Genomic DNA, 9,194 nt, shown 5'->3' on the forward strand with positions numbered 1-9,194 from the left:
TCAATGGGTGACAGGTCTGGTAAGTATGCAGGCCATGGAAGAACTGGGACATTTTCTTCTTCCCGGAATTGTGTACAGATCCTTGCAACATGGGGCCGTGCATTATCATGCTGAAACATGAGGTGAGGGCGGCAGATGAATGGCTGGACAATGGGCCTCAGGATCTCGTCACGGTATCTCTGTGCATTCAAATTGCCAACAATAAAATATAATTGAGTTCGCTGTCCGCAGTTTATGCCTGCCCATACCATAACCCCACCGCCACCATTGGTCACTATGTTCACATAATTGACATCAGCAAAACCGCTCGCCCACACGACGCCATACACGTGGTCTGCGGTTGTGAGGCGGGTTGGACGTACTGCCAAATTCTCTAAAACGACGTTGGAGGTGGCTTATGGTAGAGAAATTAACATTCAATTCTCTGGCAACAGCTCTGGTGGACATTCCTGTGGTCAGTATGCCAATTGCACGCTCCCTCAAAACTTGAGACATCTGTGGCATTTTGTTGTGTGACAAAACTACACATTTTATAGTGGCCTGTTATTGTCCCCAGCACAAGGTGTACCTGTGTAATGATCATACTGTTTAATCAGCTTCTTGATATGCCACACCTGGAAAAGGTAAAATGCTCACTAATAGGGATGTAAACAAATTTGTGGACAAAACTTTTGAGAAATTAGCTTTTTGTGCATATGGAACATTTCTGGGATCTTTTATTTCAGCTCATGAAACATTGGACCAACACTTTACATGTTGCATTTCTATTCTTGTTCAGTGTGTATCCTTTTTTTGTGAAAAATATATTTTCCCACAAAAGTAGTCCACTGGGCCTTTATTATTCCTGTATGTGCAGACCAAAATAGCCATCAGCCATCAACAAAAAAATTACAGCACCCCCCACCCCTAAACATCTTGCTGCAGCCATGCATGCAAAACCAGCAGACATTTTTCAGTTTTTCCTCATCCCTAGCAAACACAGTTGATTAAACTAATTGCATTCTAAACTGAAGATCATGATTAGTTGATAATTGGAGTCAGGTGTGTTAGCTGGGGCAAAAGTGTGACACCAATCAGGTCCCGAGGACTGCATTGTTTACTGTGTGCGTTTGTGTCTATTAGTGTTTGGTGTTTTTCAAGTGTACTGTGATCCTGCGGCTACTGTTTCTCAGTACTATGTTTATCCTTAACCACTGATTTCTGGTCTCTTCTCTGCACCTGGGTCCAACCTCACCACATCACAATAAGAGCGAGAATATTTTTCAAATGGCAGTCAAGCATCAATCATCGTGTCACCAGAATAAACCCTCAATATTTATTGGAAAGGATCATCAAACTCATCATCATAATTTATTTAATCTAAAAAACTCCATGGTTTCCCGAGTCGTAGTGGGAGTACCACACACCATATCGTCGGTGACTCCAAATTTACTTCGATATGATGGTTATTATATCAATATTTGCGCATAAAGACATTTCCATTGCCATTTCTCGCATAATTTATTTTACAGACACAAACAAGTCCCACCCATCCAGCGTGTTTTGTCGAGATTAGTAAAGTTTCCCAACAAATTTGCTGTTTCTATCACAGCTGTCATTATTTTATTTTATGCAGTATGACTTTACGCGATAAAAATTGTGGATGGAAACGTGGTTAGTAACCATGATTCCATCCAACCTTTTTATGGGAGTAAAGTACATGTCGGAAAAAAAATTCATGACAGGCCTGATGGAAACAGCAAATCGGTCGGTAAAATGTACAAATGTCGACAAAACAATATATGCTCGACAAGGTGGGATCTTTTTGTGTCGGTAAAATTTATTCGACGAGAAATGAGTTTTGGAAAGAATGCAGTTTATTAGGCTACAGATTAAATATATTATGATGAACTTCACAAGGTGGTGAAAGTGCGCGTGGTGATTGATTCTCCTTTCCAATAAATATTGAGGGTCTTATTCTGGAGACATGATCGATACTTGGCTGCAGTTTGACAAATACAAATAATCTTGTTTTTTCTCCCATAATAATCTCATCATGTAGGTTATCCTACCCGCACTGTATCTGCTAACTGTTGGCTAGAGAGCACGTGCCACGACCAGAGTGGGAACGCACAATCGCAATATATATACACTGCTCAAAAAAATAAAGGGAACACTTAAACAACACAATGTAACTCCAAGTCAATCACACTTCTGTGAAATCAAACTGTCCACTTAGGAAGCAACACTGATTGACAATAAATTTCACATGCTGTTGTGCAAATGGAATAGACAACAGGTGGAAATTATAGGCAATTAGCAAGACACCCCCAATAAAGGAGTGGTTCTGCAGGTGGTGACCACAGACCACTTCTCAGTTCCTATGCTTCCTGGCTGATGTTTTGGTCACTTTTGAATGCTGGCGGTGCTTTCACTCTAGTGGTAGCATGAGACGGAGTCTACAACCCACACAAGTGGCTCAGGTAGTGCAGCTCATCCAGGATGGCACATCAATGCGAGCTGTGGCAAGAAGGTTTGCTGTGTCTGTCAGCGTAGTGTCCAGAGCATGGAGGCGCTACCAGGAGACAGGCCAGTACATCAGGAGACGTGGAGGAGGCCGTAGGAGGGCAACAACCCAGCAGCAGGACCGCTACCTCCGCCTTTGTGCAAGGAGGAGCACTGCCAGAGCCCTGCAAAATGACCTCCAGCAGGCCACAAATGTGCATGTGTCTGCTCAAACGGTCAGAAACAGACTCCATGAGGGTGGTATGAGGGCCCGACGTCCACAGGTGGGGGTTGTGCTTACAGCCCAACACCGTGCAGGACGTTTGGCATTTGCCAGAGAACACCAAGATTGGCAAATTCGCCACTTGCGCCCTGTGCTCTTCACAGATGAAAGCAGGTTCACACTAAGCACATGTGACAGACGTGACAGAGTCTGGAGACGCCGTGGAGAACGTTCTGCTGCCTGCAACATCCTCCAGCATGACCGGTTTGGCGGTGGGTCAGTCATGGTGTGGGGTAGCATTTCTTTGGGGGGCCGCACAGCCCTCCATGTGCTCGCCAGAGGTAGCCTGACTGCCATTAGGTACCGAGATGAGATCCTCAGACCCCTTGTGAGACCATATGCTGGTGCGGTTGGCCCTGGGTTCCTCCTAATGCAAGACAATGCTAGACCTCATGTGGCTGGAGTGTGTCAGCAGTTCCTGCAAGAGGAAGGCATTGATGCTATGGACTGGCCCGCCCGTTCCCCAGACCTGAATCCAATTGAGCACATCTGGTACATCATGTCTCGCTCCATCCACCAACGCCACGTTGCACCACAGACTGTCCAGGAGTTGGCGGATACTTTAGTCCAGGTCTGGGAGGAGATCCCTCAGGAGACCATCCGCCACCTCATCAGGAGCATGCCCAGGCGTTGTAGGGAGGTCATACAGGCACGTGGAGGCCACACACACTACTGAGCCTCATTTTGACTTGTTTTAAGGACATTACATCAAAGTTGGATCAGCCTGTAGTGTGGTTTTCCACTTTAATTTTGAGTGTGACTCCAAATCCAGACCTCCATGGGTTGATAAATTTGATTTCCATTGATCATTTTTGTGTGATTTTGTTGTCAGCACATTCAACTATGTAAAGAAAAAAGTATTTAATAAGAATATTTCATTCATTCAGATCTAGGATGTGTTATTTTAGTGTTCCCTTTATTTTTTTGAGCAGTGTATATTTTTTTTACAAAACCATCAGTAGAGTTGAAAATGTTTTGGAAACCCATTTAACTTGTATTCTTTATTCGGTATGTGTGAATTTAACAGCAAAAGCTATTTTAATGTGCACCTCGTCATCAGACACAGCCTTTTATCCTCAACAGATCAATTTGATGGGAACAGGTAGACCACCTGACCCCAAGACACTCACCCATACCTTTAGGTCGACCACCCAACCCCAGGACACTTATCCAGACTTACAAGTAGACCACCTGACCCCTGGACACTCATCCAGACCTATACATAGACCACCAGACTGCAGCTATGACAGACCCAAAGCACAGACACGTAGATCACAGCCCAACAGGTCACTGAAACAGACTCAAACCCTTGCAGCACCATCTAAGACCAAGCTGCTAAAGCACATCCTGGGGAAAGATGTTTAAAAGCCAAAGCCTACTGCTGCTGCATGGTCTCCTCCAGTCTATCTGCATGTGTAAAGATTATATGTATGGCTTTTAGGTCATTGTGCTGTTCTTCTGGACATCTGGTGTGGTTCTCTGCTTTCTGAAAATCTGTCAACAGATGTTGCATTTGTTTGTGACTGTGTAAGTGTTCTTAATATGTTGCCAGAGAATGTGCATCTGTTCATTGACTTTAGTTTTAGACTCTCCTTTTATTTGAAGACAAGTCAGTCACCCTATGGTGCTGCCTGCTGAAAGGGAAGTGTAAAGGTAAGATACGTTTTACTCAGTCCAGTGGTTCAGTGACCAGAGACTACAAAGATGTTTCAGTTTTTCAGAAGGCTTTGTATATTTATTATTTGTTCTGAAATTAAAACATTGTGAGTAAAATCAATGACAATTGTTGTGTAGGTTTGTAAACTCTTCCTGTAAGAATATGAAAGTCTGACCTGTAACAATATAAGCATAGCTTTTATTAACAAAATAATTTGCCATACATACAGATATTCTCATGTTAAATAACAGTATTGGTTTACAGTTGTAGTCAGTTGAGTGAAAGAATAATTATTTAAACATTGAACATCATAGACGTGAACCACAGTGGACTGTTTAGGCTACTGATTAGTGACATCAATACTATAACACATTTGCAAACACACAGGTTGGAATGGAAGGCAGGATCACTATGAAAAGCTTGTTTTTATATGGTTTTTCTCCTTCATTCATCATTCACAAGTCATGCTTGTTAAAGGCTTTACAACCCACAGTATCTAGCAGGGATGGGATCAATTCCATTTCAATTCAGTCAACTCTGGAAGTTAACTGAGATTCCAATTCCACATTTTTCTCATTGAGAATCACTTAGGGAAATTGGAATTTCAGTTTATTGACTGAAGTGGAATGGAATTGACCCCAGCCCTGGTGCTAAGGTCACATTTGAGTGAACAAATGATAGTAATACTAGTACAGTGCAGTCTCAAATGGAATGTACTTGAGGTTCTGCACACTCCTATAGTTTAGCCCTTGAAGTTGTAGAGGTCAAGGTTGATGAGTATGGTGAAGAAATGTTTTAAAAAACAAGGAAATGGAAATACTGTATTTGTTGGACCCCAGTGATAAGACAATGCTTGTCTTAAATTCCTTATAAAAGTTAGTAATGCTACAGAGGTTTTGTATAAGTAGCACTCATGAGCCAAAACGGGTCCCCGAACATTGTGCACAATTGTGAACAATGTCCTCCAATTTGTACAATATATTACGAATTTGTAAGTGCTTAAGATCCCGTTCAATCTCTTTAACCTTGTGAACACTCGAAAAACACTACACAACACATTTTAATCTTAAAGCATAAAAATGTAATAGCCTTATCTAAAATGTCAGTGCATTTAAATCCTCATCTGACCACACCAAGGATGGCTCTTCTCATAGCAGAGGGGAAAACCACCTTCGTTTTGGCACCAATTGTGCCATTATGTCCAAACTGAGTCTCGTTAAACTGGAATTATTTTGAGGTTTGATTTTCTATCTCCACACAGGAACATGTGCAAGACCATATGGGTGGTCAAGTAGAGAGAGACATCTTGGAATTCAAACCAAGAGCGATGCACCATCTATTTAACAGATCTGTCTCAGACTCACAGATACAATATCACAATGACACTCTTACACTGACGAAGCATGTTTTTGTCTTTCACAGAACAAGAACTTGTCAGCCCCCTACAATTTAGTTAGGCTTAAGTGTTCCTAGCAGGGTTGGGGTCAATTTGGGTTTTTTGAATTTATTTCAATTCAAACCATGAATTTGAATTGGCTTTGAATTGAAGGAAGTAGAATATAATTCAAAGCAATTCAGAATAAATAACCCATTTGAATTTAATTTAATCCTACTTTCTATTTCCGCAACTCAATTCAGAATGGACCCGAACCCTGGATCCTTGATTCGTTCAATAAAGAGGGACCTCCTCAGCATTGTGTTGACTGACTTGGCTTGGTGTAGTGAAGTGGTGAATTTAGGAGTTCTGACTGAGTGAGGGGGGTGGAAACACATGGCTCTTAACTGCCATGCTGAGGACAAGGACAGACAGTATGCAGTGGAAGTCGTTACAGTCTGACAGTATTGAGTATTAGAAGCCACCTGGTTTGTTTCAGGAAGTGACACTTAAATCCCAGTGTCCATGTGGAGACGCCAGCCTCTCTCCCTTCTCCTTTTGTTACAGAGAGACATTTAGGCAAATGATCAGAGCTGTGTCCATGTTAGGGTTGTATAATGGCCCTTCTAGGGATGCCAAGGGAAGAGGATATCCTAGATTTGTTTCCCCATATGATTTAGGCTACAGTAAGACCCTAAAATAAGTAATTTTGTCAGAACTAATAATGTAAATCTTTAATTTTAAAAAGGGATGTCATGAGTAAGTAATAATCAACCTTTCAAATAATGAGGCATATACAGTTGAAGTCAGAAGTTTACATACACCTTAGCCAAATACATTTAAACTCAGTTTTTGACAATTCCTGACATTTAATCCTTGTAAAAATTCCCTGTCTTAGGTCAGTTAGGATCACCACTTTATTTTAAGAATGTGAAATGTCAGAATAATAGTAGAGAGAATGATTGATTTCAGCTTTTATTTCTTTCATCACATTCCCAGTGGGTCAGAAGTTTACATACACTCAATTAGTATTTGGTAGCACTGCCTTTAAATTGTTTAACTTGGGTCAAATGTTTCAGGTAGCCTTCCACAAGCTTCCCACAATAAGTTGGGTGAATTTTGGCCCATTCCTCCTGACAGAGCTCGTGTAACAGACAGGTTTGTAGGTCTCCTTGCTCGCACACGCTTTTTCAGTTCTGCCCACAAATTTTCTGTAGGATTGAGGTCAGGACTTTGTGATGGCCACTCCAATACCTTGACTTTGTTGTCCTTATGCCATTTTGCCACAACTTTGGAAGTATGCTTGGGGTCATTGTCCATTTGGAAGACCTATTTGCAACCAAGCTTTAACTTCCTGACTGATGTCTTGAGATGTTGCTTCAATATATCCACATATTTTTATTTCCTCATGATGCCATCTATTTTGTGAAGTGCACCAGTCCCTCCTGCAGCAAAGCACCCCCACAACATGATGCTGCCACCCCCGTGCTTCACGGTTGGGATGGTGTTCTTTGACTTGCAAGCCTCCCCCTTTTTCCTCCAAAAATAATGATGGTCATTATGGCCAAACAGTTCTATTTATGTTTCATCAGACCAGAGGACATTTCTCCAAAAAGTACCATCTTTGTTCCCATGTGCAGTTGCAAACCGTAGTCTGGCTTTTTTTATGCCGTTTTTTGGAGCAGTGACTTCTTCCTTGCTGAGCGGCCTTTCAGGTTATGTCGATATAGGACTCATTTTACTGTGGATATAGATACTTTTGTACCTGTTTCCTACAGCATCTTCACAAGGTCCTTTGCTGTTGTTCTGGGATTGATTTGCACTTTTCGCACCAAAGTACATTCATCTCTAGGAGACAGAACGCGTCTCCTTCCTGAGCGGTATGACGGCTGTGTGGTCCCATGGTGTTTATACTTGCGTACTATTGTCTGTACAGATGAACATGGTACCTTCAGGCGTTTGGAAATTGCTCCCAAGGATGAACCAGACTTGTGGAGGTCCACAATTTTTTTTTTCTTGGCTGATTTCTTTTGATTTTCTTTTGATTTTCGCATGATGTCAATCAAAGAGGCACTGAGTTTGAAGGTAGGCCTTGAAATACATCCACAGGTACACCTCCAATTGACTCAAATGATGTCAAATTAGTCTGTCAGACGCTTCTAAAACCATGACATCATTTTCTGGAATTTCCCAAGCTGTTTAAAGGCACAGTCAACTTAGTGTATGTAAACTTCTGACCCACTGGAATTGTGATACAGTGAATTATAAGTGAAATAATCTGTCTGTAAACAATTGTTGGAAAAATTGCTTGTGTCATGCACAAAGTAGATGTCCTAACCGACTTGCCAAAACTAGCTTGTTATCAAGACATTTGTGGAGTGGTTGAAAAACGAGATATAATGACTCCAACCTAAGTGTATGTAAACTTCTGACTTTAACTGTATTTGTGAGTGAGGATTTATATATACTTTTTTTTGCCAGAGGTCTCAACCTCCAAATATCGTCTGTGTCTGAATTTCAGATGTATCTTTTCACAACTCAGTCAGTCTTCCTCACCACATTCTGTATATTCCTGAGCTTTCTCCATGACACTAAAGAAGCCATGACATTTGCTAAATTCAAGCAGAGCACAATAACACCCCACAAGTTCATATTATGTGTAAAAATACTTTTCCACTCCGAGCTGTGTTGCGTGTGTGTTATGCCCTCTCACTGGAGATTTTGGTGTTGTTGCAGTCGTAAATTGTTCCACTGGGCAGACTTTCCTATGTCTGTTTTTTACACAAGACCTGTACTGAGCAAGTGTGATGTAGCCCATGATGAACAATACAGTACACACATCAGCCAGGTAAAAAAAAAAAATTGCTACATGACAAATAAAATACCAAAAATTGGTAAAAAAAGTTGAACAATTGATGTATATTATTTTGAAAAGTTAAGGCATAGAAAAAGCAATGTTTTGAGTTATGGTTAATGTGTAGAAATGGTAAATAAAGTGTTGTCTTGTAGTAATGGATTCATTTCACAGTCCTGCAAATCCAGTTAGCTTTGACAAAATAAAAATAAAATCCTTAACAGTTGAAATCATAAGGTGAACTGTGCCATTGTTCACCCCAGTGGATTTGTTATTGTTTTTGTTAAGTTGATGAAACAGAGGAGAGAAGCATCCAGCAGAGTGGCTGTTCTAATGCATGTGAAATTATATCAGAGGGAAAAAAACTCTGTTCGTTGTCTGTTCGTTGTTTGTTGTAAATTGCAAAAGGACGTGGCAGTTTCACCTAATACGGATTCCAGCTTTAAAGTAAATAAGACTCTTGCCTGCTTTTCACTAGCCTGGTCCCAGATGTGTTTGCGGTGTCTTGCCAACTCCTATGGCCATGACAATGACCATAGGA

The sequence above is a fragment of the Salvelinus namaycush genome, chromosome 12, assembly GCF_016432855.1.
Source record: "Salvelinus namaycush isolate Seneca chromosome 12, SaNama_1.0, whole genome shotgun sequence".
Lineage (NCBI taxonomy): Eukaryota > Metazoa > Chordata > Actinopteri > Salmoniformes > Salmonidae > Salvelinus > Salvelinus namaycush.